This window comes from Drosophila busckii, chromosome 3L (assembly GCF_011750605.1).
Source record: "Drosophila busckii strain San Diego stock center, stock number 13000-0081.31 chromosome 3L, ASM1175060v1, whole genome shotgun sequence".
Taxonomy (NCBI): domain Eukaryota; kingdom Metazoa; phylum Arthropoda; class Insecta; order Diptera; family Drosophilidae; genus Drosophila; species Drosophila busckii.
In genome coordinates, this window is record NC_046606.1 from 19,708,577 (window position 1) to 19,722,209 (window position 13,633).

Consider the following 13,633-nt stretch of genomic DNA (forward strand, 5'->3'; position numbering starts at 1 on the left):
TAAATATATAATATCTACCATATTTAAGGCCGTCAGCTACTAAAATTCAATTTTAATATAATAAATTGAAATATCATATGAATTATTATAATATAAATTTAAATACAATATAAAAAAATATTGCAGATATATCGTTAGCTAGTTATATATATTTATTTGAAAACTTAACAAGATTAAGAACTGTATAGATTTGTTGAAAACCTTTTTACTTGATTGAACAAAAGTGTCATCACTATCAAATAGTATCGTTAGTTTACTGACTGTCCCTCCCCCTGTCGTGCTAAACTAATTAGACATTGCGTGTTTATGCCTGTCTTTGGTATTACTACAACTTCTATTCCCCAGCATTCGCTTATGTCCGTCTGCGTCTGTTTAACTTATTGCTGTCTATTTAAATTGCAATTTGTCAATATGCGTGTGTGTTTGTCTCCTCTCTCTATCTCTCTCTCTCTCTCTCTGTCTCTCTGTGTGTATGTTTTTGCTTATGTGCAGCTTGACCACATGCTCACTGTGACTGCGCCTTGGAAAACGCCCACTGCTTAGTACGCGTCGCTGCTCCACCTTGCTCGCTCTGTCTATCTCTCACTCTTCCTCTCCCTCTTTCTATCACACACACTCTGGCTCACGCTGGGTGGGCATACAATTAAACTTCTTGTACAGTCATTAACAGCACATAACTTGGAGCAGCCTGTGCCTTAGCCTCAACTTGGTAGACGAAGCAGTAGCAACAACAACAAAAACAACACAAACAACGACTAGTCTAAGCTTTTGCGGCTACCCTGGCTCCCTTTTTACTGCTGCTTACTCCCCCCATTGTTTTTTTTTTTTTTTTTTTTTGCTGTTGTGTCTTTGACGCTGAGAACGCTCGCTGGTACTTTTTATTTACATCCGCTTGTTTGTTCAAAGCGGAAAATTAATTCCATCTTGGCTTGTTTCCGTTTATCTTGAAAAAGTATTTCGTCGTCTATGATTCGTTGTCTTCCCAATTCGTTGTCTTCCCAATTCGTTCGTTCTCCATCCCGCTGTACCGTTGTGCTTTGTCTGCTGCGTTTCATTTACTTTACGAATTTGCTGACCAGCTAAAAAGCTTCATTTTTTCGCTATTTTGTTTGTTGTTTTATATTCGCTTTTGGGGGCAGCTATTTATTTTATATTCTTGGCCACTTTTCGCTGAACTCAACCAGAATTCGGTCTATTATTTTTTATTTTAATGAAATAAGTTTGGAAAAGAGAAACAAGTACATTTTTTTTGAATATTCATTCATGGCATGATCCCATTTGGGATCAGTGTTATTATGCTAAAGATTATATTTTATTATTACAAAAGTGAATAAAGGAAAATATTTCTTGGAATACATTTTATCTTTGTAATTTGTGAGCTTATACAGCGCACTATTTAACTTTAATTTAAAAATAAAACACCTTGTCGTTCTAAGCGCCCCAACCACTTCACATTAAATTAAGAATTAATTTGCAAAAATAAACAAAGTTATGCTAGTAAAAGAATCTGACGACGAGCCAGCGACCATAAGAAGCTAATACTTACTAATGCTGCTTCATTTGATTCAATTACCGGAAGCGCCTTTCGCTATCTCAGTCTTTCACTCTCACTCCCTCTCTCTATGTCTGTATAGCTGTCCCCCGCCGCACTGTTGACAGTGGCCAGTAGCTGTAGCTGTGTATATGGGTGTATGTGTGTGTTTATCTTGGGCCACGCGGCACGAAACTTAGCTGGCTTGGTACTTGCAGCTTGTTGTAATTACCAAGACCAAGACAAATAGAAAATGGCGCAAAAAACGAGAAATTAATCAGTGACGCGCATCGCGTTGACGGCACGTCGGTGTGCCGAGGAGTGGGATGGGCGCATGGATTTGATGAAACCGGACGTAATGTGAAGCTTTTGGTAAATACCGGGAGTGGTCCTACCATACTGTCCCGTCCAACGATTGCCTCTGTTTGCTTTGCTTTGCTGGTCATGCTGGTAATTTCACACGCGCTCTCTGCCACATTATAATTTTAAACTAGTTGGGTGTAAAGTACGGCGCTGTCCCTCTGCCCATGGCCACCGCCCGCCGTAGTCGAGGACGCCCCTGTGCGGCACATTTGTTTGCCGGCATGTGAAAATTGATTGCTGTTGTTCATAGCTGCGGGATATGGCCAAAGTTTTTAAGTTGCTCACGCCTCTGCTGAGCTCCCCTTGGTCCCTCAAGCTCACAGTTCCGTTCCGCATTCCGGCTGCTGTCGTTTTCGGCGCTGAAAAGCTGAAAACAATGCGCATTTCGCTTGCGGCACTGCTGCGCCTTCAATGGACTTTTTCGCTCACTCTCACTCTCACTCACGACTCCACTCCGCTCCTATTTTATTTTACTTTTCTGTGCTGTTTTCATGTTTTTGTTGGTATTATTAAGAAAGTTTTATATATGTATATAAGTATATTCTGTTGGTTTGCTGCCTGCGCAGGGTTGGAGTATATTTACATTTGGCAGTCGGCTGCGTTAAGCTGCTTGCGTTGCTATGGACTGAAGCGCTGGGGGAGTTGGTGCGTGGTCAACAACTTAAATGCTGGGTGCTGAAATTTTTTTTAATACTCTGTTACCTTGCCATACAGACAATTTAATGCTGATGCCAAATGGGAATATAAAAAATTCCCTCCCACTTTTGTTTTCGTTATTTTTTAATTAAGTAAGACAAGGCGAGCGGCAATTTGAAAATAAAAACTAAAATAGGCATAGACCACAGTTGGCATGACACTGTAGTTGCATTAGAGCTTATCATAATTTGTTTTTATGCAAACATCAGTTAAATAAAAAGAACAAAACATAAAATAAACCAATAATGCTTGTTTGTATGCAATGCTTTGATTGAATTGAATATTAATTCTTAAAATTTGTATGTTTCCAATTCGAATTCACTAGTACAATTGTTGGTCTCTTTAGTTAAATGTTAAAAGATCTTTCAATGTTGCTGATGTTGCGCATCTATCGCATCTATTATAAAAGCATTATGTGCAGCTTAGAGTTAAAGTATTAGCAAATATTGTGTTGTGTGGTCGGGAGAGAAGGAGAAGTGGCTTTCGTGTTTTGTTGTGCAGTCGTTGCAGTTTGTAATATTATTCGTACCTGCTCAAGCTCAAAATTCATATTCGTGTTAAGCTTGATTTATCGAAGCTATAATTCATATATGTTTGTAGCATATGCTTAGACTTCTTTAGAAAAAAGGTGTGCATACGCAATGTTGTTGTCAATGGTAATTAAAGAATTGTTGCTCATGTTATTATAAAATCTTCTTACTTGTTCGAATATATGCTCGAATCCAGAGTCTAGTGAAGATTATATTTAATTGAATTTGAGGATGGCAACTTTTCCCAAACAAGATAATGATATAAGATGCATATCAAGTTGATGACAATAGATTTTTCAAAAAGGCAAAAGGATTTATTATAATCAATCGTGAATCCAAGCCGTTTTTATGAGTTTATTTATAACTTTTTACTGTACTTTAAAATAAGTATGCTTTAATTCTGTTGCTGATTATTAAAAGGAAGTAATAATTATATTTCTGGTAAGTACTTTCTGCGATGGGCTACGTCAAAAATTTGCAATCCTGACATTATTTTTATAGCATAGAGACATGGGCGCAGGCACAATTGTGGGGTCGCCAGTTGTCTGTTGATCTGCTGCAGCATAATAAAATGCCATCAAATTTTTACACACGCACACGCACATGCACATACGAAGGCAAACACCTGCTGTCAACCCTATCAAAAGGCGCACGTATATAAATAAAAAATAATAATAAAAAGGCACACAAAAATAATAAAAAGGTAGCCAAAACGCAACATTGTTTGTTGTTGTTGTTGCTGTTGTCGTTTGTTTGTTGCTGGTTTGGCGTGAAAGTTTTTTGTCTCCTGTTTGACTTTTGCCTTTATGTGCATGCAAACGCATAATCAGGCGTAAGCAAAAGGCCATCAACAAACAAGCACACACACACACAAACACACAGACACGCATAGCAGTGCGCTGCTTACATTTAATTTAACCTTGCTCCTCGCGTTCTCTTTGGATACGCGTTTGGCGACTTTGCCGCCAAGATGCCGTCGTCGTAGTCGTTTGCTTTATTTTTATTTTGATGTTGTTGTTGTTGTTCTTGTTTTTGTCGTCTGTGCGTTTGACAGGAAAAATTAGTTGGCTACGAAAACTTTTGGCCTTAACCAAACGACACAACAGACGACCATTCTGTGGCCTCTCTATGTTTGCTTGTGTGTGTGTGTGTGTGTTTGTGTCTTTTTTTCTCCAAGTGTATATACGCATGTGTGTGTGCCTTTGCCTTGACTGTTGTAAAATGTTGTGCCGAAAAACCATAAACAGGTGTTGCTGTTAAATGTTGTTGTTATACCCTGTATTCGATTTAGGGTATGCAACTTAAATTATACATATATGTAAAGTGTAAATTTTTCATTAAAATAAATTTGTATGATTTTGTTTTTTGCACTGACTGATTTTTAGAATTTTCGAAGTTGACAATTGATCATATTGAGCTGCTGCAGTTTGAAAAGGTTTTCATTTTAATTGAAAATTTATTATGAAGCAAATTGAAGTGAAATTAATAGCAATAGACTATAACTTTTTATTAAATATAAATAATATTTATAAATAAATTCCACTTTATTACTCTAGGAAATATTCGAGTCGTTTATAAGCAAGCAGATAAAAATCGTTTACGCTGCGTGTGGTCGGTCGCACAATATGTTGCGTTTACAAGGACTTTTTGGGGTGCCGGCATCCTCATGTCTGTTTTGTACATAATTCGCTTTTGGCGAAAAGCCTTTTGCACCGTTGCTTTAATATGCTTGCGGACAGGATTGCAGACATTTTGGTAACTGTGCGTTCGTTTGCACAAAAGTTATTAAACTTAATGCAGTTTAATTGACCTTTCTGGCAAAAGTTTGCGACGCCTGCCGTTGGCACTCACAGCAGTGGTACTAATAGCAAAGGCAACAGCAACAGCAACAGCAAAAGCAAAGGCAACAACAAATGTAGTGGCAGTGGCAAGCATCTTGGCTGGCTGCCGATTTGCTGGCTTGGCTGGGCTTGGCATCCTGCAAGGCAGGTACCGAAGTATGGCAAGTAAAAGCATTGCTGCGCACATTATTACTTTTAATTACGGCTTAAACTTATTGACTGGAAATTTTAATATGTTATTTATTTACAATTAACGCCCAATGCGCAAAAAGCTCTCATGTACAACTGGGCGTATGATTTATGCGATTTGTTCTGACACACTGTAACTATTGCGAGTGCTTTTGCAACAGTTGGCAGCCACAAATATTTTTGGGCAACAATTGAAATGGATATAAAATTATTTATGTTGGCTCACTTGATGCGACAGCAGTTTGGCCAATGCCTGGTGGTTATTGGTCAAACGATATTGTGCACGGCTGTTGGCAAATATTTTGATTTTAGCTGTGTGTAACAGCAATTACTATTTCCATAAACTTCCAAGTTCCACAGTGCGTACACATAACAATAACCTACAAACTTTAAGCATAATGCTTACATTTATGCATTTTTATAGCAAAGTGACTTCCAGAGCAGCCTTTTATGCTTGCTAACGATATTCCCTTTATATTTTGTAGCCCCCCATACATATTTTAATTTGTTAATTACTTAAGCTGACTTTGCAGCCAGTCGCTGTAAATTCATAAACGAAATAGCTGCAGCAGCTAAGTAATCAGCATGCGTAGTCAGCGAGCTGCCCCTAGACTGAGCCAACAGTAACAAAGCTGTAGGAAAAAGCCTCGCTTACGTTGCCGGCATTCGAAGGCGCCTTCTCCCTTTCTGTAAGACATCAGAAACATATTAGCTAGCAGCTGTAGTTAAATAGGGGTAAACTTGGCAAAAAGGACCAACGCGCATATACGCTTGGCCTAAGCACAGGAGCGCATCTGCAAAATGAAGGCGCCAATGCGATATTATATATATATATTACAATCATTTATTTGTTGTTTGATTTTATGTTAATTTTATTTATAAATTATAAATAATTTAATAAGTGAAATGATTGAAATAATTTTTATATTTTTAAATTTTCTAATAATTGCAAAAAATTTAATTTACTTTTTAAACAAAACATAATATTTTATTTCAACACATTTATGTTTTTTTTTATTTGTATACAATATTATTCAAATATACTTCACAAATTTTATTCATGATATATATTCACACTCAAATTTATTTGCAGTGTTTCTTTACAAATAATCAACAGATAAAATGTAGCTTTAACTAAGATTTTATGCTTAACCTCTCCTGTAAATTGTACGCAGCGCTCTTGGGTCCTTTGTACATAAGCGCTTAATGAGTATAAATGAGCCTGATTGCATATGCCAGAGCGTGCGAGTTGTTATTTAATAGCCTGCATATGGCGTTGTAAAAGTTTTCATTACACAAACAGCAGCAACAGCAAGAGAAACAGCAACAATAACAATAATAACAACAACTAACAACAAAGTCAACGAGACGAGGCAATTTTACAAGCTGCAACTTATTGGCCTGACTTTTAAGCGCAGTTAACACGCGGCGTATGCGTAATGCAGAAGAGCGCCTGTTACCAATTGAATACAGTTGCCTCGTAAAATGCTTAAGCACCTGCAAGCAGGTAAAATGTACGACAACATGCATACGGGAGAGACTTTGACTGCAGCAGCAACAGCAACAGCAACAGCAACAGCGGCTCTGAGTCTGACTCTGACTCTGACTCCAACTGAACTCGGCAACACTTAACGCTAATTTGCCGTTTTACTGTCGAATGATTTTTGAGCGCAACTGCACAAGTTTTTCCCTTTATATATAGTTAGTACATATTTATTTTTCCATTTTTTTTTGTGTCAGCATATAAGGCATATGCGCACACGCTCAGACGCTTTGCCTAGCAATTTTTGGGTAAAATTTCATCTGCGGTTGATTTTGATTGTGAAAGGATTTGCCAAATTGCTGTTTGCAACGGTGCGGCAAAAAATCAAAGGGATTTTCAATACGCCCAATACAAGCTCAAACTATATGTATGTGTATGTGTGTGTGCTTGTGTCTGTGTGTGGTTGGTGCGGCTTGTGGTAACTGGGCGCCAGCTCACAATGGCCCACAATACGCCTCCAATTTGAATTCAACTTAACACCCTTTCCCCCGCCAGCAAGCCTGACTGCCTGTCGATTGCTGGCAATGCGTTTAAACAACAGTTTAACAGCAGTTTGCCAGGCCCTTTGTTATTGGTGAGGCTTTTGCTTTTGCATTTCTCCTTTGCCCAGCATCGCTTATACTTGTTTACTCTTCCTTACTCACTGGGATTTATAGAAATTGTGCAATTTTTTAAGACTTGTATTGGTATTATATGCTTGTTTTTATTTTCCAGTTATTGTTGGCGAAAAATGATTGCTGGCTTAGGCTTGTATTGGCCATTTTCAACAAAAATCTAAAACATAAAATTTTAAGCTAAACATTCGCTTAAATATTTTATTTAAATACAATATATTTGCAAAGTGGTTTTTGTTTTTTTCTTATTTATGTACACACTTTAAGAAAATGTAGCCTAGCAATAGCAATTGTGTTGTGAAAACTAATTTAAAAATGTTAAAAGTAAAAATGTTGCGTTTCCCACTGATAGTTTCCATACTCCCCGACTGCTCATAAGCTGTTCCTATAAGAAAACAAGTTTTTATTTCTAGGCTTCACCCGGATACTTTGGTTGAAGGTGTAACTGCTTACATGCAAGCAAAGATTCTTAACCCTTTGATAACTGTATAAAAAATTTAAATTTAAATGCTCTACAGAAATATTTTCATTTAAAATAAATGAATAAAACCCGAAATATTGGACTCAATTTGTTGTACTTCTTTCTGGTCAGAAGACTTGCTTGTTAAAGAGTTTACATATAAAACTAAAGGCAGACCAAATGTATCATTGCCAATACAAAATATTTCTTTAATTAAACCTATTACCACTACTAATGATAGAAACAACTGATTACTTAATTTGTTTTAGCGTATCAAACTGTTAGAGGCATTAAGTCTAAATCATCTAAACTATATATACGTAGATATTATTATTTCTTTTGACTATAAGGTCCTTCCACTGAAACCTGGATATAGCTCATTAATGTTTAAATAAATACACCAGCTTGAGATGTGAAGGGGTGGTGGTGGCGTTTTTATTGCCGTTGAATCCGACCTTTTTTATTTAAATAAATTTAATGTGTATTTAATATTAACTTTATTGCAGTTAGAGTGAATGTTTTTCAAGTTTTTTTTTATTTCACATGCTCGTATATTCCACCCCAATCGGATGTTTCTATTCACACTGAACATTTATCTAATATACAATTAAGTACCCTTTTAAGCTTTTCTGAAAAGTTGATTATTTTATGTGTATTAGGAGACTTTGAATTTACCAGATGTATCTTGATCCACAGTGGATAATTTGGTTGTTCCTACTAGCTCTCATGATCTTTCCCTTAATTAAATAAATAATGTTAAATAATAATGTGCTAAATATAAAGCTGTGTCCTTCCATGGACCTTCCCCTCACATCGTTAACTATCACATTGATCAGTTGGCTCTCAATAGTTTAGCAGAAGTAAATGACTTAGGTATTCTCCTTGATAGTAAGCTAAAGTTTGACAAGGCTCGTTTCGTTACTGTCAGTAAGGCAATTCAAGTTCTCTGATTTATCAAACGATGGCCAAAAGAATTTTATGACCCTTACACAACTATAATTTGTAGTGATTACAACAAACCTTATTCTCTTATTATTTTAACTTTTTATATACTTTGAAATTTTTGTAAAATATGGAATAAATAAGATCTAGAGCAACCAAACTTAGTATGTAGGTGCTTCTATACCCAGGACATATCGCTTTTATTTTAATTTTCTTATTTTTTAATTTTTCCACTTGTTTAACCATTAATAATTAACACTAACTGACTTGGTTTTTCCCAATCCTTGAAGCGACTTCAAGCCTATTTATGTAGAAAAATACACAAAAAAAAAACAATCTTAATTTTTAGATTATTTTGAATTGGTGCTAATAATTTTTGTAATAATTTTTTTTATTATCGACTGCTGAAAGTTGACATTAAATAAATAAATAGATAATACTATTTTATAATAATAATATAATCCATACAAATCCCACAGTGTGGCAAAAATAGGAACTCTTATATGACACTGTAAAGTTTTAAATCGTTAATGCAACTATCATTCAACGCTTTTCTATTTCTACACACCCATCCACATTATAAATTTGAATGGTTGCCAGAGGCAGTTTGTTATTAATTATTAATGCGTTTACATTTTGTGTAATTTAAAAAAGCAAATACTTTTGGTTCGGCACTACTCGTCGTTGCTTTAGCTCTGTGTTCAAGTTATTTGTTTTGCCTTTGGCGGTAAATTGTGCAAAAATTAAACGCCAAGTTATTGGCTGAATTCCTTTTGTCCTATATAGAGAGTCCCTTTTGCTTGTTGCTCGTTGCGTTTTGTTGCGCAGCTCGTTGCTTGCGGGCAGCAAAGACAGGCACAAAGTCAAAGGCGTTATTATTAAATATATGCAGAGCCAGGCCATGAGAGCAAGCAACATTTAGAAAATACAAGATAGTCCTGGCATTTCATTAATAAGTATTCAAGTTATTTTTTCTTATATGCAGCAAGAGCTTGCAGTTTTAATTGGAAATTTTCTTTACACATATATCGCAGTGTGAAAATTAAGTTTTATAGCAGTAGAAATACTTTCTGTGGAATGCCATAAAAAAATAGATAAATTATGAAAGCAAACAGTAAAATTCATTGGAATTATAACAATATTAATATTTTATATTGAAATATGTAGATCATAATATAGCAATTACATTAGTAGAAGTTAAACTAATAAAAGAAAACGTACTGTCAACAATTTTTCGGAAAAACAAACAAATTTTGTCAGGTCTGGGTTTTTGTGAAATATTAGTAGCTAAATAGGATTAAATACATATTTCAAGAGTCAAAGCTAAGGCCTTTGTGCGGAAGATGCAATGGAGTCTCTTGTCATTCGCACAAAATACGCACAAGGAGATTATGAGATAAAATTAGGGCAGGAAGGAGGCGTCAATTTTACTATTCACTAATTTAATCATAACAATGACCTCGAACATAATCCAGCGATTAGATACAATAGGAAAATAAATTAAAAGCAGTGTACCAGAATAAGGACTTAGATCAATACCCAGTTTAAGCCTTACAGTGCAAAAATGAAGTATTTTCATGATCAAATTCAATTCAAATTTTGTGAAGAAGAAATGAAAATGAAGAACTGGTCGTATAAAAGGTAATTCTAAGAGCTAGAGCAATATGTAAGTGAACATTCATCCGTTCCTGTAGAGAACGATGGCCTTATTAAATGTAGTTCACATAATACTTCGTCAATCTGGAGTCAGCAATATAATTAGATTTCAAAAAGCTTGAACTAGTGAGTAGCTATTGACAGAATAAGTGGCTTCCGCAAATAAATCTCCTGCTATCTGATCGTTATTTTCCGTTGTATTTATTTTATATAATACATTATTAATGCATATTTTAAATGACATATTTAAAGCCAATGAGTGCAAGCGTATAAAATGTTGTTTGGAACGAGTGAGAAAGCAAGCAGCCAGTAGACAATACGGCAGCTATTTTTATTCAAGTTTTAAGCTACTTTACTGTAGTTACTCCATTTTGCCAACTAACGCCATTAGCTGGGCCATTGAGCGCTTTGTTGGCTTTCAATAAAAATTTCCATTAAAATTGCTCCATTCTCAGCCCACTCTCACTCGCTTCGTCTCTCTCGCACTGTTGCAGTGTACTGCATAAAATGCGTATGCATATTGCCAACTTGCAACTTGCCTCTGCTAGTTGGTAACTGGGCAGTAAATTTTAACTATTGCCAGGCCGTTGACTATGCGCCTCGCCACCCAACTCGGCACAGCGACGCAGTTAGACAGATAAATGGCGGCTAGTTTTGCGTTTGCATGGCTAATGGAAATTTGCATCCAGTTGGCGGCGTGCACAAAATACGCTAAGCGTTACTCTTGCAGTTATTCTTGCTTTATTTTCAAACAAAAAAAGAAGCAGCCAATAATACTTTCTGTTCTGTGTAACTTTTTCGCGAGCTTTGAGCGTTCACTGTATGAGCTGTAAGCTTGAAAATATAATGATTACAGTTTTTATGGGACTTTTCCAATTTGATTTATGTTGCTGTAAGGATGCTCTGCCCAACACTCGTACTTCCCTTTCTTTACTTTCGTTGCAATATTGATAATTTTCGTTAAATTTAAACTTGACATAACTCACGGCAAAGAAACTTGTAGATATTGCAATTCCAAAATATCCCAAAAGTCCCCAAAACTCTGTCTGTCCATAAGTGAAATTTGCCTAATAAGTGTAACCTACTTTTGCAGGTGCATCTGCGATTCGTTTAGGCCGCAACTGAACTACTCTATACGACATAAGTACGCTGCTTATTGACTGTTGTCCAATGTGTGTGTAAATCTTAATTATGTACCATGCACATTTTCTAATTGACTGCACACACATGCATGCGAACACTCACGGACGCCTGCATAAATACAAATACTGAGTGCTTTACGGCCATGGGTAAAGCTAGTTGCATATTACGCATACGTACGTATACGTTATGTCAATTATGTAAGAAAAGTGGCCGCCTGGTCGCACCGGCCCATTTGGCATTTTTCAAGCTGTAGTGCAGCTGCTGCATAATTTGTTTACCACTATAACTGTGAGTATTGAGCTGAGCTGAGTTACCATTGCACTGAGCGTTGCGTATACTACGTATATATGACCAGCGAACTGTTAAATTTACTATTATACGGGTGTTGGCTTCTGGCTGCCAGTATAATACGACGAATCTCGCCTATAAGCAAATTTTACAGCACCACTCTTTGTCCGTCTGTCTGTACATTTGTCTATCTGTCTGCTTGGTGCAAAGTTTATGCGCACATATGAGCTTTTAATTGCAATTTAATGGCCGGTCATTTATTATCTAGCGGCGACGACAACAACAACAGCAACAACAAAAACAACGAAAACGACAAAGGCGACATTGTTCTGCTCTGGTTGTGCAAAAACGCTTGCAACTTTTACTGCGCTCTTTAAGGTATGTAAACATTGTACATAAACAAGCTATATGCATATAAACCCTTAGCTAGCGGCAATGCTTTGCATACAAGCTGTTTTAACATTAGGTACGTTTATTTTTGTTTCATATGCCTAAACAACAAGTCTCATTCTGTTTTGTTTGCTCTTTGGTTAGCCATATTGCAAAAGTCATTTGGTGCATGCAAATGCGTTTGCCCTCAAAACTTTGCCCTCAATTGTATGCTATAGTTTTTGTACTGCAAGTGAATTAACATTATGCTTAGTCTACCAGCGTTTTATGTAGTAAAATTTACAAAAATGTATAGCCATACGACATAAATTTTGTCGCTTTCAGCTTTATGGTGTAAACTTTGTTAAAAATTTATTTTTTATTGCCAGCGGATGTAGCCGTGTAAGTTTCACTCGTATCATGAACGCATTTAAATTTTCAGCCTTTTTGTATGCTTTATAAGCAATTTTTGTTCCGCTCAAACGATTTGTAAAATTTGCTTTGCGTATAACAAACCTCAACAACATGACATCTGCAATGGCTCATTTGATATGCATTATTCATCAGCCTAAACACACGCACACACACATATGAGCGTACATGTATAAAATATTATGTGTGCCCATGCAGAGGTCTATGTTTAAAGCATTTGAACCAATTTAGAGCTCGTTTTCATTTGACTTTTTGACGCAATTAAATTGCACTAACATGCAACAATAACAAATATTTTTCACAGTTTGCTATTTAACCTCGCGACTTACTGCACGATTCTAACAGCATGTGTGTGTATGTGGGCTTGTGTTTGAAATATGGTAGGTGGTTGCTATTGTTTGACACATTAAAATGTCGCTTTAGTCATTTAAGTTGCGTGCGGCTTTCAGTTTACATTTCAATTAAAGTTACATAACCCGTAGCAATACAATAACATTGTGTGTAGCATGCCACGCGAGTGGAAAGAGAATTTGAGCTCTCTCTATGCAGATGCCGTGATTTTGGCTTTATACAAAAGTCAATTTCATGCATATTTCATCATTCGTGTGCAGCGCGTGACACGCACACAGACACATACATAAAAGCCGTGAACTCCACCCCCTTAACAGCAACTTGCCACTCACACCTTCATACAATGGCTACCTCAACGGACCCTGTAGCTTTTCAATATTTCATGAGTATTGCCCGCTCTCGATGGCATAATCAAGCGCTTCTCAAATATTACACTGCATAACAAAAGAAGATCTAAATTTTAAATTGCATATGTGAGTTCTTCGCAAGTGAAATTTTTTATAGAACAACAGTTTACAAATTTCAAAATAGTTCTTAACAGCAATTAATTTACTAGACTCTTTACCAAACAACGAAAATTGAACACACAAAAATTGTTGGTATAAATGTGCATAATACTATTTTGACACACTGGTCGAAAAGGCGATATTTTGTTAGTAAATCTTTTTAATTGCTTGATCTAAAT